This window comes from Phocoena sinus, chromosome 8 (genome assembly GCF_008692025.1).
Source record: "Phocoena sinus isolate mPhoSin1 chromosome 8, mPhoSin1.pri, whole genome shotgun sequence".
Lineage (NCBI taxonomy): Eukaryota > Metazoa > Chordata > Mammalia > Artiodactyla > Phocoenidae > Phocoena > Phocoena sinus.
In genome coordinates this window covers 29,303,485-29,326,089 of record NC_045770.1, presented here as the reverse complement: position 1 = coordinate 29,326,089, position 22,605 = coordinate 29,303,485, and positions in this window count along the sequence as shown.

The following is a 22,605-nucleotide window of genomic DNA, read 5'->3' as shown; positions in this document are numbered from 1 at the left end:
TGGAGGAGACACACATTAATTAAATAATCCCCCAAACAAATATCAGTTACAAAAAGTGATCAATGCTAAACAAGCCTCTCACTGATGAACTTGACCTAGAATGAGGGTCAGAGGAAGCTTCTCAAGATAGTGTTGGCTGCTGCTTGAGTTTGGTTAGTGGGGAGCAAGGGTGGAAATGGGGAGGAGGACAGACTCCAGGCAAGGGAGCTGCATACGTGGAGGTCCTGGGGCCTGATTCTAAAGCATGTCTCATGGCATGACGTGAAAGAAGGTCAGTGCTGCTGGAGAACAAACAAGAGGGAAGGAACGCACAGATGAAACTGGAGAGCCAGCCGGGGGCCAGTTCTTTAATTTCTTTTATTCATTCAGCAATAAGTATTGAGTATTTCCTGTGAGCCAGGCCCTGCTCTAGGCACAGGAAATTTAATAGTAGAGCTTATGTTATTGTAGTTGATACAGAAGGTAAATAAAAGAAATAAGAAAAATATGTTGTGTGTTAGGTAGTAATCATTACTGAAGAGACAAGTAAATTGGAGAAGGGGAATAGGGAAATGATGAGAGTAGTAAGTTTCTATTTTTACATAGGGAGGTGAATTTGGGCACACCTTAGAAGAATAAGGGAGCAGGCCATGTAAGGGGAAACACCTTTCCTGGCAGAGGGACCAGCAAAAGCCAAAGCCCTGAGAGGAAGTATGCTTATTCAGTTTAGGAAAAGCAGCAAGGCCTGTGTCTGAGACAGAACAAATGAAAGGGATAACAAAAGGAGGAAAAAGATAAGAGAAAAAAGAGATTGGCAGAGGAGGTTAAAAACATGAACCAACAATGTGCTGTCTATTAAAAAAATCAAATATAATGATACAGGAAGGTTACTAAAATGATAGAAAAAGATATATGAGGCAAATGTTAATTAAAGGAAAGCAGGGGTGGCTATATTAGTTTTGGATAAAGCAGAATTTAGAACAAAGGAAATTAGTAGAGACAGAAGGGGACATTATATAATGATAAAAGGGACAATCCACCAAGAATACATATGCGACAAACTGCAGAGCTGCAAAATGTATGATAAACTAAAAGGATAAATAGACACATCCACAACTGTAGGTGGAGGCTTCAACACCCCTGTCTCAATAATTGATAGAACAACTAGGTAGAACATCAGTCAGCATATAAAAGAACTCAACATAATCAACCAAGATCTTATTGACAATACAAGATCTTATTGATAGTACACTCTATCTTAAAATAGATTCCACATTCTTTTCAAGTGCTCATAGAATATAAATCCACACCAACAATATCCTGTGCCACGAAACAAACTTCAACACATTTAGAATAATTGAAATCATACAGTGTGTTCTCTGGCCAAAATGGGATTAAACTATAAATCAATACAAGAAAAATAAAAGAAAAATTTCCAAACACTTGGAAACTAAAAAAACTTACTACTAAATAATCCATAGGTCAAAGAAAAAATCTGAAGGGAAATTTTTAAAAATGCATGGAACTGAATGAGCATGAAAATATGAGACATCACAATTTGTGGGACACAGCTAAGCACTTCTGAAAGAAAAATTTATGTATATATGTGTGTATATATATACATATATATATATAATAAGAAAAGTCTCAAATATATAATATAAATTCCATTTCAAGACCTAGAAAAAAGTGCAAAATAAACCCCAAATAAGCAGAAGGAAGGAAATAATAGAAATAAGAGCAGAAATCAATAAAAGAAAAAACAGAACAATAGAGAAAATAATAGAACAATAGAGAAAATAAATGAAACAGAGTTGGTTCTTTGAAAAGATAAATAAAATCAACAAACTTCAACAAGATGAACAAAGAAAAAAGACAAAATTTAGCAATATCAGGAATGAAACAGGGAATTTTCCTGCAGATCCTGCATATATGTAAAGGATAGTAAGGGAATACTATGAACAACTCTAATGCATAGATTTGACAACTTAGAGGCAATAAACTAATTCCTCAGAAACACAAACTAGTACAATTCATCCAATATGAAATAGATAATTTGTAACCATTATGGATATTGAATTCATAACTTTAAAACTTCCATTAAAGAAATTTCTAGGCACAGATGGTTTCACTGGAGAAGTTTCCTTACACTGGAGAATTTACTTTACAAAGTAACTAACACCAGTTCTACACAATCTCTTCCAGGTAACATAAGAGGAAGTACTTCCCAATTCATTTTATGAAGCTATTATTACCCTGAAACCAAAACTGGATAAAGACATAATCTCTTCCCCTGCAAAATGCAAGAAAGAAAACCACAGACCAGTATCATGCATGTATATGGACGTTGAAATCCTTAACAAAATATTAGCAAACAGAATTTAGTGATATATATTTAAAATATATATGTATGCCATTGCTAAGTGCTGTTTATTCCAGGGATACAAGGCTGGTTCAGTATTTGAAAATCAACCAATGTAATCCAGCATATTAACAGGCCAAAGAATATGACCATATCAATCAATGCATTAAAAAGCATTTGACAATATTTAATATTCATGATGAAAACTCTCAGAAAAGTAGAAAAGAGAAAATTTCATCAACTTAATCAAGAACAAATACAAAAATACTACACTGCTATAATCCAACATTATACTTAATGGTGCAAAATTGAACGTTTTTCCTCCTAAGATCACAAACAAAGGAAGGATATGACTCTCATCACTCTTATTTAACATTACACTGAAAGTTCTAGCCAGGAGATTAAGGCAATAGAATGAAACAAAAGACATACTAATCAAAAAGGAAGAAATGGTGGATGATGCCATTGTCTCCCTAAAAAATCTCAGGAAATCTACCAAAAACTCCAAGAACTAAGTGAGTTCAGTAAAGTCACAGTATAGAAGATCCATATACAAAAATCAAATGTATTTCTATATACTAGCAATAAATACATTGACACCAATATAAAAAATGCATAACAACAAAAAAAGAGGGCTTCCCTGGTGGCGCAGTGGTTGAGAGTCTGCCTGCTGATGCAGGGGACACGCGTTCGTGCCCCGGTCCGGTAAGATCCCACATGCCGCGCAGCGGCTGGGCCCGTGAGCCATGGCCGCTGAGCCTGCGTGTCCAGAGCCTGTGCTCCGCAACGGGAGAGGCCACAACAGTGAGAGGCCTGCGTACTGCAAAAAAAAAAAGCATAACATTTTCAACTGCTCAAAAATTGAATACTTCAGTATGTATCTAATAAGGTATGTACTTTTTTTTTTTTTTTTTTTTTTTTGCGGTACGCGGGCCTCTCACTGTTGTGGCCTCTCCCGTTGCGGAGCACAGGCTCCGGACGCGCAGGCTCAATGGCCATGGCTCAGGGCCCCAGCCACTCCACGGCATGTGGGATCTTCGCGGACCGGGGCACGAACCCGTGTCCCCTGCATCGGCAGGCAGACTCTCAACCACTGCGCCACCAGGGAAGCCCTGGTATGTACTTTTATACTGAAAACTACAAAGCACTGATGAAAGAAATTAAAGAAGATCTAAATAAATGTAAAGAAATACAATGTCAAAGGATTGGAAGCCTCAACATATTAAAGCTGTCAGTTGTCCCCAAATGGCATACAGATTTAATACATTTCCTATCAAAATCCTAGCAAGATTTTCTGTAGATATACAAAAGAGTATTTTAAAATTTACATGGTAACCCGAAGGAACTAGAATAGTTTAAACAATTTTGATAAGAAGAAAATAGGATGATTTACCCTATTTCAAGAGTTATTATATAGCTAGAGTAATCATGATATTGGCATGAGAGATAGACACATAGATGAAAGCAACAGAACAGGGGACCCAGAAATAGATCCACTCAAATGTCTCCAAGTGATTTTTGACAAATGTGCAAAAGCAATTAACTGGAGGAAAGATAGTTTTTTCGACAAATGATGCTTGAGCAATTGGACTTCTGAAAGAAAAAGAAATTTGACCTAAGTATGTAAAAAAAATTAACTCAAAATGAATCACAGACTTAAATGCAAAATGTAAAACTATAAAACTTTTGGAAGAAAACATAGGAGATCTTTGAAATCTAGGGCTAATCAAACAGTTTTTAAACTTGACATCAAAAGCATGACCCATAAAAGAAAAATTAAAAATTGAACTTTATAAAATTAAAAATTTTTGCTCTGTGAAAGACCCTGTTAACAGTATAAGAAGACAGGTACAGAGAAAATATTTGCAAACCACTTATCTGATAAAGGACTCTCATCTAGAATATATAAAGAAAATTCTAAATTCAATAGCATAAAAACAAACAATCCAATTTGAAAATGGACAGAAGTAATAAAAAGACATTTCATCAGAGAGGATATACAGATGGCAAATAAGCACGTGAAAAGATGTCCAATATCTTTAGCCATCAAATCAAAATCACAATAAAATATCAATACACACTTATCAGAATGGCTGAAATAAAACACTAGTGGCAACACTAAAAGCTGGTGAGGATGCAGAGACCCTGGATCACTCATACATTGATGGTGTAAATGTAATTAGCACAGGCACTCTGGAAAACAATTTGGAATTTCTCAAAAAACTAAACCTGCAACTTCCATATGACCCAGCAATTCACTCCCAGGCATTTATCCCAGAGAAATAAAGATTTGTGTTCCCACAAAAAAAAGTGAATGAATTTTATAGCAGCTTTACTAATAATAGTGCCAAACTGGAAACATCCCATATGTCCTTAAATGGGTAATTCATTAAACAAGTGGTGGAATACTACTCACCAATAGCACACATATAACCTGGATGGATCTCCAGAGAATTACATTCTCAGTGAAAAAAGCCAATGTCAAAAGACCATATGCTATATAATTCCATTTAGATAACAGTCCTGAAATGATAAAATATAGGTACGGAGAACAAGTTAGTGATTGCCAGAGCTAAGGAGATGGTGGGAGTGGGAGGGCAGTGAGTGTGGCAATAAAAGAACAAAATGAAGAATCCTTATGGTGGTGTAAATGTTCTGTATCTTGACTGTATCAATGTCAACATCCTGGCTGTGATACTGTACTATAGTTGTGCAAGATGTTACCTCTGTGGAAACCAGCTAAAGGGTACCTGGGGTCTCTCTGAATTTGTTTTTACAACTGCATATCAATCTACAGTGATCGCAAAATAAAAATTTTAATTTAAAAAGTACTGATCTTCATATTAACATTTGGGTATGTTGGGATGCCTTCTGTATGGCACAGTGATTAAGTAAAAAGTGCCTTGCCACACAACCTCCTGCCACCTCCACCCCCCGACCCTACTACTTTTCCCTCCATCTGGCAAAAATAGAGAACGGCAACTTCAATTTATTTTTTTTCTTTTATTATTTTTTAAAAATTGAAGTCTAGTTGATTTACAGTATTATGTTAGTTTCAGGTATACAGCATAGTGCTTCAGTATTTCTACAGATTATACTCCATTATAACTTATTACAAGATAATGGGTATACTTCTCTGTGCTATACAGTATATCAACAGATGAATGGATAAAAAAGATGTGGGGTATATATATATATATATATATATATATATATATATATACAATGTAATATTACTCAGCAATAAAAAGAGTGCATTTCTGCCATTTGCAGCAACATGGATGGACCTAGAGATTACTATACTTAGTGAAATGTCAAAGATAGACAGACACTGTATTATATCACTTATATGTGGAAATTTTAAAAACAATACAAATGAATGCATATGCAAAACAGATTCAGTTTACTTTGAGATGCTTCTCCACTGTGGTTCCTCCCCAACTACCTAATGCCTTCAACTTAAAGGGCCATATCAGCCATTGTGAGATGAAATTTTGCAGTACAGCCTTATGATAACTTTACTAAAAACTGAGGGAAAATTTTGAAACAATTGTTTTATTTAGGAATTCTTGACCTAATTTTTATCTTCTCATTTTCAGTATTGTACTGTGAGAAAATTGTCAGATATGCTGAAAGAATGATAAATAATGATGATATGATACTTAAATTTAAAAAAAAATTACTCACTAGAGCCAGAGCATAATCTGTGCTTTTAAAGAAAATGAGTAGAGTGGTGTTTTGCTAATAGTTGTATTTTTGGAAAGACTGAGGTTGTCCAGATGATGGTGCTAGAAGAGTGTTCTTAAGTCATGTGAGAACTGGAAACTCACTCTGGGTCATTCAATGTCATTGATGGATCCTTATTAAACACAGTTTTAAATGGTTTTTCCAGACCAATCATCATTGCCATCATTTTCATCATCAAATACATATGGAAAAGCTCACAGTTTTAGTGGCTTTCACAGAAATGCCAGAAATCCTTAAAAGGCCAAGCAGCCCTGTTCACACAAGGAATTGTTAAATTAATTTCATTCATTCATGAAGTACCTGTTTAACTTATTAAAGGGACATACTCCAAAATACATCTTATTAAGAATGCCAGAGAAACGGGCGCAAGCCACGGCTAAAGGCACGGACCCCAGAGATGGGAGGGAGACGCTAAGGCTGCTGCTGTCGCCACCAAGGGGCCTGTGTGCGAGCACAGGTCACTGTTCACACCCCTCTCCCGGAAAGCCTGTGCAGCCCGCCACTGCCAGGTTCCCGGGATCCAGGGACAACTTCCCCGGGAGTACGCACGGTGGGCCTCAGGCTGGTGCAACGTCACGCTGGCCTCTGCCGCCGCAGGCTCGTCCCGCACTCCGCGCCCCTCCCTCCCCCCGGCCTGAGTGAGCCAGAGCCCCCTAATCAGCGGCTACTTTAACCCAGTCCTGTCTGAGCAAAACACAGATGCCCTCCAGCGACTTACACACAGAGGCAGGGCCAAATCCAAACCTGAGCCCCTGTGAGCTGTGAGAACAAAGAAGAGAAAGGGAAATCTCTCCCAGCAGCCTCAGAAGCAGCAGATAAAAGCTCCACAATCAACTTGATGTACCCTGCATCTGTGGAATACATGAATAGACAACGAATCATCCCAAATTGAGGAGGTGGACTTCGAGAGCAAGATTTATGACTTTTTCCCCTTTTCCTCTTTTTGTGAGTGTGTATGTGTACGCTTCTGTGTGCGATTTTGTCTGTATAGCTTTGCTTCCACCATTTGTCCTAGGGTTCTATCCGTCTGATTTTTTTTTTTCTTAATAATTATACTTTTAATAACTTTATTATACTTTATCTTCTTTCTTTATTTCTTTCTTTTTTCTTTGTTTGTTTGTTTGTTTCTTTCTTTCCTTCCATTCCTCCTTTAGGCAACGAATCATCCCAAATTGAGGAGGTGGACTTTGAGAGCAAGATTTATGATTTTTTCACCTTTACCTCTTTTTGTGAGGGTGTATGTGTATGCTTCTGTGTAAGATTCTGTCTGTATAGCTTTGCTTAAACCATTTATCCTAAGGTTCTATCCGTCCCTTTTTTTTCTAAATAATTATTTTTTAACTCAATAACTTTATTATACTTTATTTTATTTTACTGTATCTTCTTTCTTTTTTCCTTCCTTCCCTCCCTCCTTCCTTCCTTCCTTCCTTCCTCCCTCCCTCCCTCCCTCCCTCCCTCCCTCCTTTCTTTCCTTCTCTCCTTCTTTCCTTTTCTTCTTTCTTTCTTTCTTTCTTCCTACTTCTACTAATTCTTTCTCTCTACTTTTTCCTCCTTTTTATACTGAGCCGTGTGGTTGAAAGGCTCTTGGTGCTGCAGCCAGGAGTCAGTGCTGTGCCTCTGAGGTGGGAGAGCCAACCTCAGGACACTGGTCAGCAAGAGACCTCCCAGCTCCACATAATATCAAACGGCGAAAATCTCCAAGAGATCTCCATCTCAACACTAGCACCCAGCTTTACTCAACGACCAGCAAGCTACAGTGCTGGACAACTTATGCCAAACAACTAGCAAAACAGGAACACAATGCCACCCATTAGCAGAGAGACTGCCTAAAATCATAATAAGTCCACAGACACCCCAAAACACACCACCAGACGTGGACCAGCCACTAGAGAGACAAGATCCAGGCTCATCCACCAGAACACAGGCACTAGTCCCCTCCACCAGGAAGCCTACACAACCCACTGAACCAACCTTAGCCACTGGAGATAGACATCAAAACAATGGGAACTACGAACCTGCAGCCTGCAAAAAGGAAACCCCAAACACAGTAAGATAAGCAAAATGAGAAGACAGAAAAACACAAAGCAGATGAAGGAGCAAGATAAAAACCCACCAGAACTAACAAATGAAGAGGAAATAGACAGTCTATCTGAAAAAGAATTCGGGAATAATGATAGTAAAGATGATCCAAAATCTTGGAAATAGAATGGACAAAATCTAAGAAACATTTAACATGGACCTAGAAAAACAAAAGATGAAACAAACAATGATAAACAACACAATAAATGAAATGAAACAGACTCTAGATAGGATCAATAGCAGAATAACTGAGGCAGACGAACGGATAAGTGACCTGGAAGATATAATAGTGGAAATAATTACTGCAGAGCAGAATAAAGAAAAAAGAATGAAAAGAACTGAGGACAGTCTCAGAGACCTCTGGGACAACATTAAATGCACCAACATTCGAATTATAGGGGTTCCAGCAGAAGAAGAGAAAGAGAAAGAGACTGAGAAAATGTTTGAAGAGATTATAGTTGAAAACTTCCCTAATATGGGAAAGGAAATAGTTAATCAAGTCCAGGAAGCACAGAGAGTCCCATACTGGATAAATCCAATGAGAAATACGCCAAGACACATATTAATCAAACTGTCAAAAATTAAATCCAAAGAAAGCATATTAAAAGCAGCAAGGGAAAAACAACAAATAACACACAAGGGAATCCCCATAAGGTTAACAGCTGATCTTTCAGCAGAAACTCGGCAAGCCAGAAGGGACTGGCAGGACATATTTAAAGTGATGAAGGAGAAAAAGCTGCAACCAAGATTACTCTACCTGATTACTATATCTGATCACATTCAGATTTGATTGCGAAATTAAAACCTTTACAGACAAGCAAAAGCTGAGAGAGTTCAGCACCACCAAACCAGCTCTACAACAACTACTAAAGGAACTTCTCTAGGCAAGAAACACAAGAGAAGGAAAAGACCTACAATAACGAACCCAAAACAATTTAGAAAATGGGAATACGAATATACATATTGATAATTACCTTAAATGTAAATGGACTAAATGCTCCCACCAAAAGACACAGATTGGCTGAATGGATACAAAAACAAGATCCATATATATGCTGTCTACAAGGGACCCACTTCAGACCTAGAGACACATACAGACTGAAAGTAAGGGGATGGAAATAGATATTCCATGCAAATGGAAACCAAAAGAAAGGTGGAGTAGCAATTGTCATATCAGACAAAATAGACTTTAAAATAAAGACTGTTACAAGAGACAAAGGACACTACATAATGATCAAGGGATCGATCCAAGAAGAAGATATAATAACTGTAAATATTTATGCACCCAGCAAAGGAGCACCTCAGTACATAAGGCAAATACTAACAGCCAAAAATGGGGAAATTGACAGTAACACATTCATAGTAGGGGACTTTAACACCCCACTTTCACCAATGGATAGATCATCTAAAATGAAAATAAAAAAGGAAACACAAGCTTTAAATGATACATTAAACAAGATGGACTTAATTGATATTTATAGGACACTCCATCCGAAAACAACAGAATACACATTTTTCTCAAGTGCTCATGGAGCATTCTTCAGGATAGGTCATATCTTGGGTCACAAATCAAGCCTTGGTAAACTTAAGAAAATTGAAATGGTATCAAGTATCTTTTCTGACCATAACACTATAAGGCTAGATATCAATTACAGGAAAAGATCTGTAAAAAATACAAACACATGGAAGCTAAACAATACACTACTTAATAACGAAGTGATCACTGAAGAAATCAAAGAGGAAATTTAAAAAAATACCTAGAAAAAATAAAAAAATACCTAGAAACAAATGACAATGGAGACACAATGACCCAAAACCTATGGGATGCAGCAAAAGCAGTTCTAGGACGGAAGTTTATAGCAATACAAGCCCACCTTAAGAAGTAGGAAACACCTCAAATAAGCAACCTAACCTTGCACCTAAAGCAATTAGAGAAAGAAGAATAAAAAAACCCCAAATGTAGCAGAAGGAAAGAAATCATAAAAATCAAATCAGAAATAAATGAAAAAGAAATGAAGGAAACAATAGCAAAGATCAATAAAACTAAAAGCTGGTTCTTTGAGAAGATAAACAAAATTGATAAACCATTAGCTAGACTCATCAAGAAAAAAAGGGAGAAGACTCAAATCAATAGAATTAGAAATGAAAAAGGAGAAGTAACAACTGACACGGCAGAAATACAAAAGATCATGAGAGATTACTACAAGCAACTCTATGCCAATAAAATGGACAACCTGGAAGAAATGGCCAAATTCTTAGGAATGCACAACCTGCCAAGACTGAATCAGGAAGAAATAGAAAATATGAACAGACCAATCACAGCAGTGAAAGCTGTCACTGTTTGCAGATGACATGATACTATACATAGAGAATCCGAAAGACGCTACCAGAAAACTACTAGAGCTCATCAATGAATTTGGTAAAGTTGCAGGATACAAAATTAATGCACAGAAATCTCATGCATTCCTATACACTAATGATGAAAAATCTGAAATTGAAATCAAGAAAACACTCCCATTTAGCATTGCAACAATAAGAATAAAATATCTAGGAATAAACCTACCTAAGGAGACAAAAGACCTGTATGCAGAAAATAATAAGACACTGATGAAAGAAATTAAAGATGATACAAATAGATGCAGAGATATAACATGTTCTTGGATTGGAAGAATCAACATTGTGAAAATGACTGTACTGCCCAAAGCAATCTACAGATTCAATGTATTCCCTATCAAACTACCACTGGCAATTTTCACAGAACTAGAACAAAAAATTTCACAATTTGTATGGAAACACAAAAGACCCCGACTAGCCAAAGCAATCTTGAGAACGAAAAACGGAGCTGGAGGAATCAGGGTGTGTGGCTTCAGACTATACTACAAAGCTACAGTAATCAAGACAGTATGGTACTGGCACAAAAACTGAAAGATAGATCAAAGGAACAGGATAGAAAGCCCAGATGTAAACCCACATACACATGGCCACCTTATCATTGACAAAGGAGGCAGGAATGTACAGTGGAGAAAGGACAGCCTCTTCAATAAGTGCTGCTGGGAAAACTGGACAGGTACATGTAAAAGTATGAGATTAGATCACTTCTTAACACTATACACAAAAATAAACTCAAAATGGATTAAAGACCTAAATGTAAGGCCAGAGATTATCAAACTCTTAGAGGAAAACATAGGCAGAACACTCTATGACATAAATCACAGCAAGATCCTTTTTGGTCCACCTCCTAGAGAAATGGAAATAAAAACAAAGATAAACAAATGGGACCTAATGAAACTTCAAAGCTTTTGCACAACAAAGGAAACCATAAACAAGATCAAAAGACAAACCTCAGAATGGGAGAAAATACTTGCAAATGAAGCAACTGACAAAGGATTAACTTCCAAAATTTACAAGCAGCTTATGCAGCTCAATAACAGAAAAACAAACAACCCAATCTAAAAATGGGCAGAAGACCTAAATAAACATTTCTCCAAAGAAGGTATATAGACTGCCAACAAACACATGAAAGAATGCTCAGCATCATTAATCATTAGAGAAATGCAAATCAAAACTACAATGTGGTATCATCTCACACCAGTCAAAATGGCCATCATCAAAACTAGAAACAATAAATGCTGGAGAGAGTGTGGAGAAAAGGGAACACTCTTGAACTGCTGGTGGGAATGTGAATTGGTTCAGCCACTATGGGGAACAGTATGGAGGCTCCTTAAAAATCTACAAATAGAATTACCATATGACCCAGCAATCCCACTACTGGGCATATACCCTGAGAAAACCAAGATTCAAAAAGAGTCATGTACCAAAATGTTCATTGCAGCTCTATTTACAGTAGCCAGGAGATGGCAACAACCTAAGTGCCCATCATCAGATGAATGGATAAAGAAGATGTGGCACATATATACAATGGAATGTTACTCAGCCATTAAAAAAATGAAATTGAGCTATTTGTAATGAGGTGGATAGACCTAGAGTCTGTCATACAGAGTGAAGTAAGTCAGAAACAGAAAGACAAATACCGTGTGCTAACACATATATATGGAATTTAAGGGAAAAAAAATGTCATGAAGAACCTAGGGGTAAGACAGCAATGAAGACACAGAACTACTGGAGAACGGACTTGAGGATATGGGGAGGGGGAATGGTGAGCTGTGACAAAGCGAGAGAGAGGCATGGACACATATACACTAACAAACGTAAGGTAGATAGTTAGTGGGAAGTAGCTGCATAGCACAGGGAGATCAGTCTGGTGCTTTGTGACTGCCTGGAGGGATGGGATAGGGAGAGTGGGAGGGAGGGAGACAGAAGAGGGAAGAGATATGGGAGCATATGTATGTGTATGACTGATTCACTTTGTTATAAAGCAGAAACTGACACACCATTGTGAAGCAATTATACCCCAATAAAGATGTTAAAAAAAAAAAAAAAGAATGCCAGCTAGGCACCTCCACTACAATGTATCTTTTAATGAGCTTATCAGATAGGTTCACAGCCAAGAGATTTTTCATACTTTGCATGTAGAAAAGAAGTATTTTTAAAGTTATAATCAACTTGGTGATTAAATTAAATGAATTAAAAGGAAGTTGATTTTTAGATATAATAAAAGAAACATCTTACTAGTAGTAAAAGGAAACAAATGATACACAAGTTTTATATAACCATAGTGAAAAACAACATGCTCAGACATTTGACTAACACTGAATGTAGCCATGATTCCACTCTGGTTTATGAAAGAAAGTTCACCTTGAGACTTTCAGAATTGGAAAAAATAAAGCCACGAAGAACAGAGAACAAATAATAGGAATAAAATCTTTTTTCTTGAGTTTCTTTAGTTTGTAAAGTGTACTTTATCATTTCTCACCTGAGTATTAAGCCTTATGTCAAGCTGAAGAGCTATCAGAAGAAAGCAAAGAAACAGAGTAAGTTTATTGCTCAAAAAGTTCAAGTTTATTGTGTACATCTGAATACTATCTTGTAGGTGCCAAATTACAACGACTACAGCATATAAAAGTAACCCTTCACAAAACATGAACTTTTCTCAACCCTCAGAACTAAAGGAAAATTGATGCGTTTTCACATTGAGAACTGAAAAATAAATGTTCATTCCCTCATTCTCTTTTCTGTCACACTCTTATACACACACACACACACACAAACACACATGCCATGGTGAAAAGTTTAATCTCTTTGTAATTATCATTGCATCCTATAGTTTAATGTTTCCTACTTGCCCATGATCCAGAACAGAGCTATAATTATCACTTTACATTTACAGAGCATTTAATATATTTTGAAGTCTTCATAAATGTATTTTATTGTTTGCTTATAGCACATGTCTTAAATAGAGCTGAAAATGCTGATCATCTAGTTCATGGATGTTAGCAAAAGAGAAGTGAAGTAAATTGTGCCTCTCACAAAGTATAGGATCCTACAAAGAGGAAAATCTGTAGTTGCAGGCATCATTTCTATAAAGATGACTCTCAGGTTTCTACCCTAACCTGCCTTCCTGAGCTCCAGGAGAGGTCCAGCTTTACAAATGTGTGCCGAGTAGTTCCATCTGCATGTTCCATTTGCATTTGACCTATGACCTAAGCCTAAGTTAATATCTCTTCCCCTGTGGTTTCCATATTGTGTTAATTTGTGACATCTTTCTCCCTAGAACCCAGGTAGGAATCTCAGACCCTTCTTGGACTCTGTGAGTTCCTTTTCACATTTCATCCAGTCAGTTGCCTAATCCTGCAGATTATATTCTTTCTCTACAAAATATCTTGACTTGTTTTCCTCATTGTCATTCCATGTTACCTGCTTTCATTCAGGCCTTTGTCATTTCTCATGTAGGTTGTGGTAATCAGTCTCCTCTACCTCTTCTCTCCTATTTCAGGACATCTACATCCTGTTGGTCACTCTCCTAACCAATACCCTCAGCATCTCTCCATCAACTACTGAGCCCTAACTTGTCATCCTCATGTTCACTGTCCTGCTTATCTTTTCTTCAGACTGACTTACATGTATCTTAGCCTTGTAGTCTTAATTTTTCTGAAAACACAGTCAATTGTCTTGCTGGCTTCTGCTCTATTTGTGGATTTACCTACCAAACCCCATTGCCCAATGCCTACTGAAATGCATTCCATCCTTGGAGACCAGTTTCAAATGCCACACCCTCCATGAAACCTCTTCCTACCCTCCTTTTCTCAAACATCCAGGTCTAAGAATTCAATATAATGGGAAGTATATATTTACTTAACAGAAGTAAAATGAATTTAAATAAAGGTATAATTGAATATTTTTATTTTTAATTTTATCTAATGAAGTCACTTTTCCCATGTTCAACTTTCAAAAACTACATCAAAAAGTGCTGCCTAACTGGTACAAAAACATATTTTAGTTTCCATGGAAGATTATTATGTATGAGTATATGTATAAAAAGTTGGCTAAACCTCAGATATCAGTAATGTCAATAAAGGACAAGAAAACATTACAAATGCAAATGCTAGTTTGTATCAACAACAAATACTCATTTGTTAACAGCATTAATACAAGCAGAGTATCCAATGTAAACCAATAATTGTTTTGGGACTAGAATGACGAGTAGAAATAAAATGAAAGCAACTGTCAAGTTTTTTTCTATTACTCTGCTACAATTTTAGTTTTTGCCAGTGGTAATAATTTCTACCTTTAATGCTAGAGAACAATTTCACAACTGTTTACCTATCATTCACTTATTCATTCTTCCTGTTATTTAACAAATATTTATTGGTCAATTGGGCATAAGGGATCAAAATTATCTCCATTCTTGCTCTTAACTCTACTATAGTTTGATGGAAATATAGACTGAAGCTCACCATAATCCGTGTTAAATTCTCCATGGGCGTAAAAGTGCTCAAAGGACTGTAGTTTTAGGGGGAAGGAGAGTATGGGTTTCCGTAGGAAAGTCAGAAAATCTTTAAGAAATACTGAAACATTTTAGTATGGAATTGAAGTTTTTCTAGTTTGCCACCCAGACAAGGGTGGTAACAACATTCTATACAGAAGTAGATGCATGTGAACAGGAATAGGGTGGTGAGGTGCCATGTCAAGCTTGGAGACTGAGGCTCTGCATAGCTGGGACAGAAGAAAGATGAGCAGGAGTTGTATGTCAACGAGCTGACTGAACCAGCTTGAGGAAGGCCTCATACAATCTGCCAAGACCCTTAAGATATGGGAAGATCCCAAGCAAGGGGATGCTTCAGATTTTATTGTAGAAACAGCTCTTGATGATATTTGAGTAACAGGGCAGAAGGATGTGAATGGACAAGCCCACAGCTTAGTGGTCAATCAATGGAAAGTTCATTCTCACTAATTGTGGGCCAGTAAAATCAACAGATAACTCTTTACGCAAGACGTAAGAAGGATTTCCATCCAGACCAAAGCTTTAAGACAGAAGAGAGTAAGTTATATCAAAGTGACATTCAATAATATTTACAGTCTGAAAATATTCAAAGACTTGTCCCCTCTGGGCTACAGAGAATTCATCCCAGATGGGTAAATGCCTGTCTGGGTCCCAGATGAGGTTAGGGGAGGAAATGCCACAACCACTCAGGCCTGCAATGTTACACAGGCCTTAGTCTGGAAGTCCCTTTGGTCTAACCTAAATTTATTTTCCTGTAGTTTAAGCTCATTTCCTCTTTTCCATCCTTAGGGGTGGTAAAGAACAGATGGTCATAAACCACCAGATAATGACCCTTTATAGACTGGAGACACATACTAAATCATCTCTCAGCCCTCACTTTCCTGAGTTAAACAATAGGAACTCTCTATCAGTTTTATTCTTAGATTTGCTATCTTAAATCTGTATCTTTGTTTTCTAATAGTGACTGTCCAGCTCTCTCTCATATCACTTAGATGTTCATCTACAAAGAGGACAAGAGTCTTCAACAAATATATCATTATTTCCAAGTACATTGGAAGCATTTGTTCTGGGATCTTTGATCCTGTAATAATCGGGTGTCATGTTACATTAAAAGAACAAAACAAAACAAAACAGCCACAGCATGTTACTGACTGACACACTAGGATTTCTGCATACTTTTGGTAAACTTGCATTGAGCTAATCTTCCCATCTAATGTTTGTAAACTCTAACCTGTTTTGTTGTTTTTTAAATTGCAGTAGTAATTTGTTTCACTTTTTTGAACCCCTCTGCTCTTTGCCATTGAAATTGAACATTTTTTTTTTCATTTCTGACATTTTTCTCCTTCTTTGGCATTGCTTGACAATTATTATTTATTTTACCTCATGTTATAGTCAGAAATAGCTCAGATTTTCTGCAACTCTGCACTTCTTACAACTCCTTGCCCTTTTGAAAGTATCACAACCTTCCATTTGTACCAGGCTTCTCCAAGCAGGCAGGGGCCTTTGGTGTGTGCTATTCCCTGCTCACCCCAGACACTCACTAAAAGAAACACTGGAGATGGAGTAATGACATTTATTGAGCACTCACTTTGGGCCAGACTTCTGGGATGGGCCAAGGGCCAACTGAATCATTCCATCCTGCTCTCCGGGATCTCTGGACCCTGGGCTGGAGGGGCTCATCTAGCACATTCTTCAAAGGGATTGGATGCAGCAGAATATTTCAGCAGCTTGGACTCTAGATGATTATGTAAGATACGGTATTATTCCTGAAATAATCTGCAGAGCAAGAAAGTGTTAGATTTCCACCTATGTTTCCCTCGCAAAAGTTTAGATGTATGCTTCCTTACTAGTCTGTTAATTGTAATTTAATAATAAGTTAAACTTTCTAATCTTCTCATAAGATCAGTGTTTAATAAAATATATTAAATGAGAGGCCAATTCTGGCATGAATAGTTGACATATGTTAAGAATAAATCCTAGAGCTTCTACATGACTATTAACCAAGTACTGCAAAAGAAGAACAGAATGCAAACTTTTCTTTTGTCCCCTCAATCTTCACAATCTCTCTGGATCCTCAGTTCAGACATCTGAGAAGAACCTTGGAAGAACTCTCAGAAGAGGGTATTTTCCCTGGTCTTTCATTCACATGACCCACATTTCCAGGTGGACAATGAGATCCACAGCTTCTTTTTCCTGAGAGCTTCTTACAATGACACAGGCAGGCACTATAACTTTGCATCTACAGCCAAGGTTCATGCCCAATGGATGTCCAATTACATGAAGGACTGAGGAGTTTCTTAGTCAAGAACTCACTCTAAGGGAAGATGGAGTCCGACTTGAGTTTTGATCTGGTAGCCAAGTATCAGGGCTGAAGGGGGCAGTAATTAAAACACAAATGGACTGTCTTCGATCTGAAGCTATTTCTAGTCTTATATGGTGGTGTCATATCTACATTCTAGGAAAAGAGAGATCAGTAAATATAACTCTAAATGGTTAAAGCTGTAGAAAAACCTCTAAGAATTTAAATGTAAGCAGTCCCAAGTATCCCCCTAATGAAGTATAACACAGAGGGCTAAAAAGAGGCAATAAGGGACTTCCTGGTGACTCAGTGGTTCAGAATCCATCTGCCAATGCAGGGAACACAGGTTTGAGCCCTGGTTCAGAAACATCACATATGCCACAGAGCAACCGGGCCTGTGCCTCACAACTACTGAGCCCACATACCATAGCTGCTGAGACCTATGTGCCTAGAGCCAGTGCTCTGCAACAAGAGAAGCCACTGCAACGAAAAGGCCGCGCAATGCAATGAAGAGTGGCCCCCGCTCGCCACAACTAGAGGAAGCCCGCATGCAGCAACGAAGACTCAATGCAGCCAAAAATTTAAAAAATAAATTAAAAAAAATAAGAGGCAATAAAACTGCTATTGTAATCTCATCTGGACCAGAAGTTAGTGAGCCCCAGAGAAACTGCAGTACTACATAATCACGTCACTGAGCTGTACCACAGAATGTGAAGCAGGGATAATGAGTCCTATTTTACAGATGAGGGTTGGTAAGTGATTATTAACATATTGCATCACTCTGTGGACACCTTTCATTGTATTCTATGAGAATGGCGCCCCCCCAAGAGCACAACTGGGAGATCTAGGCTTGGATTCCAAGATTACCCTGTGAAGTGACCAAGGTCTGTCTAGACTTAAGCCACCTCATTCTTCTGGAGCTAACAGACCCAGAGAGCTGACCAGGATTTCACAATCAATGGGTTTATAGGGTATTTGTTGAGTCACTGCTAGTAAGGAAGTTCTCTATTTCCCCTGGTCTCTGTGAGAAGATTTTTATTTTCCCCTAGAACTGACTTTGGTGCTGGGCTTTTGTTTTGGGAGATCTTAGCTTTGAGCTTTGTTTGCTTGTTTACTTCCTTTCCTGCATCCTTGTTTAGGTTCCCAGCCATATTTTTTCCCCCTCTGCTTATTTGTTTGAGAGCAACTGCCTGTGTCATTTCCTTCATTTCTGGCGTGTCCTTTACTTTTTTATGGTCTGGGGCGCTATAAGGGCCTGTGACGAGGAGATGTGCAGGCCAGTGATCAGAGGGCTGGGGACCCCGGGGAGTACAGCGAGCTGACAACAGCAGGGCACCAGCTCAGCTCAGGAAGGCAGCAGGAGCTCAGCTCCTAAATAAAAATAGGCCTGAGTTCCTGCTACAGCTGGCCAAGATACTGCCCATCTCAGTGAAAGGAAGCAGGCGTTCACACGTGCCAACACGCTGTGTTTCTGTATTTGGTGTCCTCACTACCTCAAGTGCACGTTCCCACTGGGTCACTTTGCACCCACGTTGTTGCTACCTCTGTTTGTTTTTTAAGGTCACATTTTATTAAGATAAGAATAACTAGGTTTTTTAAACTCTTAGCTCACCTATTCTTCTAGTGCTTTGGGGGTTCAGCTTAGTATCATCTAAACATGAATTTTAAAATGATTATTTTCTTAACATCAAAATGTTCATTATAGAAAATTTGAAAGACTAGGAGTATAAAGAAAAAAATCACCTCTAATTCCACCACCCAAGTATAATAACTACCATATATATTTATATTTATATACTTCTAATTTGTTTTTAAGGCACAGACACATACATTTGTAAAAATGAAATAGTGTTTCCATGGTTTTGTTTCAATAGTTTACCTGTTTTAAACAGTTAACATTTTAGGTACTTAGAAAAAACATTTTATAGAAAACTTTATACAAAGTTTCAGTCTGTAGTTTTTATTGAAGTAGTATTTTCATACAATAAAATGTACTAATTTCCATTGTTCAAATGCATTCACTTGTGTAACCATTACAACTAAGATGAAAAGCATTCCCATCACTTCAACAAGGTGGCTTGTGTCCCCATCCCTTCAGCCCATCTCCGTCTCTGCTCCCTGCTGCAGGCAGCCACTCATCTGCTTTACATCACCATCAACTAGATTTGTCATTTCTAGAGTTTTATATAAATGGAATCACACAGTATGTACTCCTTTGTTCCTAACTTCTTTCCCTCAGCATATTTCTCACACATGTTAATAATCACAGATGATTATACTCACATATACTTTAAAATCTGCTTTTCTTCATTTTATAGTATATCATGAGCATTTTCCACGTCACTAATTATTCTCTTAAAATTTAATTTCCAATGACTACACATTATTTTTTTTAGGGGTATACCATAATTTATCTCATAATTAAGATCTTGTTGTTAATAGTTTTGTTGTTTTAACAGTTTTCTTTTATAATCAAGAATGATTATTCTTGGGCTTCCCTGGTGGCGCAGTGGTTGAGAGTCCGCCTGCCGATGCAGGGGACACTGGTTCGTGCCACAGTCCGGGAAGATCCCACATGCCGCAGAGCGGCTAGGCCCGTGAGCCATGGCCGCGGAGCCTGTGCGTCCGGAGCCTGTGCTCCGCAATGGGAGAGGCCACAACAGTGAGAGGCTCGCGTACCACAAAAAAAAAGAAAAAGAAAAAGAAAAAAAAAGAATGATTATTCTTGAATACATATATTTGCATACATGACCCAATTTCTGAGGGATAAATTTCTATAAAAGGACTTATTAAGTTAGAGGGCAGACAAATTCATAAGGTTTTTAAATATATTGTGCTAATTTAATCTCTTACAAGCAATATATACAAATACGTGAGGAAAAATAGTATTTTTAAGTTGGAAGGGAACCTGTAAAAAAATCTGGTTCAGGTCCTTAACCAATGGGTGGACACACCTATGGAGTTCTTTTAATATGCATATGCATTTTATCTAACTTGTTATGCATTTATGAGGCTCGGGTAGCTGCTGTTTTTGGTTTTAAGTTCTTCAGATGATTCTGTTGCACACTCCATGTTAAGAATCACCTTATTTTGACAGGTGAAGAAAATGAATCCAGGAGAGGCTAATTAAAGCCTCCTTCCCCTATACTCTTTTTATTTCACTGGGTGAACTTCCCTTTACATTGAATACCCATTACCTGGAGAGCAATAACAATAACAACCACCACCACTACTCTCTACCCACTCAGAAGCCACAATTAAGCAGCTAGGTCTCTCTGTGGTGGACCTGTACCTTAAAAGAATTCCTTAAGGTGGTGAAGTTGATAAAAGTGCCAGGACTAGCTCAGAGGACTCCCCAATTGAAAGGATCCCAAACAAGGTGTAACTCAAAAATTTACTTGGATGCATTGCCCAAATCTGAAGTAAACCTTCCTTGACTTTGTCCCCACTCCCCACTCCCTGACTCCATTTCTTCACATTCCACTCAGAGGAGACAGAGAAGCAAAGAACTGTCTCACTTAAGCTCAGGAATAAGTCCTTTTACCCACCACACCTACCACACTGGGCCCTGTTGCTCATTTTCCTCTCCTGCATTGCAGCTCCCGGAGTGATGACTACAGCTTCTGCCATCTTCTATCACAACCAAAGAGAAGCTGCTGAAGCAAGATACAGCTTCTCGTCTCCAGACACAGACTTCCCCAGTTTGCTGCCCAGGCTACCATGTCCATTGCTTAGCTTCTCTAGGTTCCAACAGTCACCTTGTGGTTGGGCAAGTGTCTTTCACCCAATTGTCATTACAGAGGCCACAAAGCATAGCCTCATTGAGTTGTCAATGTCTGACAGAGATTTTAGTGAGTTGATTCTTTGAGGTTTTATCCACTATTGACTGCAGTCCCTCAACCTGAGACTAGATAAGTCTGTAGGGCAACCTTGTGAATCTGAATCTGGACTCTTTTCCTGGTTTTTTTTGGCCGCATCACCACACGGCTTGTGGGATTTTAGCTCCCTGATCAAGGACTGAACCTGTGCCACAACAGTGAAAGTACTGATGAACTCTTTTCCTTTAGAGTGAGTTCTTTCTCAGGAGCCCCTGTGTTCTCCAGGCATGCCTGCCTCCTGGAGAACACTCAGTGTGATATCAGGGTGGGATTCCTATTTACACCTATCTGGGCATTCCTAGACACATTTTTCAGCATAACATCATTTCCCATAACTGCAGCATTTCATGTGCAAGGAATCAGGATTTCAGTTATGAATTATTATAAAGCTCCTCTAAAAAATACTCCTAGAGAGGGATTTTAAGCTTTAGCAAATAAAAACTTACAAAAAGAAGTTTAAGTCAAATTGTGCAAGGCTCCTAAAGCACTTTTCAGCACCTAAAATGCAGAGAGAGTGATTTTTCTCACTAATTTTTCTCAGAAATTAGTTTGTTTAAATGAAACATCTTCATAAATCATGGAAGGAAGAACTGTTTACAACAACACCTTAGAAAACTATTCTCCTTTGGAGAGTCCATTTGCCTCTTCTTCCAGCAACACTTTCATTACTGGTGACCTCAAATCTCCAAGTATTGATATCTAACCTTTATAAATTCATATAGGAGAGACCTTGATAATCAATCACTAGTCCTCCCTGATTGACAAATTAATTCCATAGTAATAGAAACTCTTGTTATCTAGTTAACTTAAGATCCTGTTTATAGAATGAAACACATATCACTGCATTAAAAAAATTGAGGGCATCAGAAAAGAAATGGAAAACATTTTTGGCTATGAATGTCCATGAAATCACATATGGCCCCCAACTGACTTTTGAAAGTAAGTTTAGCTGATGCAACTCCCTCAAGTCACAAATTCTAGTGTGCAAAAAATGTGGCTTTCTCTGTTTTCCTAAATTGGACTTAATTTCTACCTTGAGCCTTATTTCTGTAGGTTTCTCCAGGGTGACTCAAGTCACTCAGTGATTTCTCCACCATTTAATGTGCAAGTTCAGCCAAATTTAGAAACTCTACCTTGTCCCAGCAGCAGACCCAAACTAAAATATTACAACACTGGTGAGAAGAGGAAATAACCAGCTTATCAAATATTTTATTCTAAAATATTTATATCTCTCACTTAGATCAAAGCATTTAAGCTTCAAATTAAGAATATAAATTTTGGGGTTTCAGTTCCCCCTCCCTCTACCATTGGACAACATCAGCCTCATGTCTCCCAGATAAGGAAAAACAAGCAGGGAGAG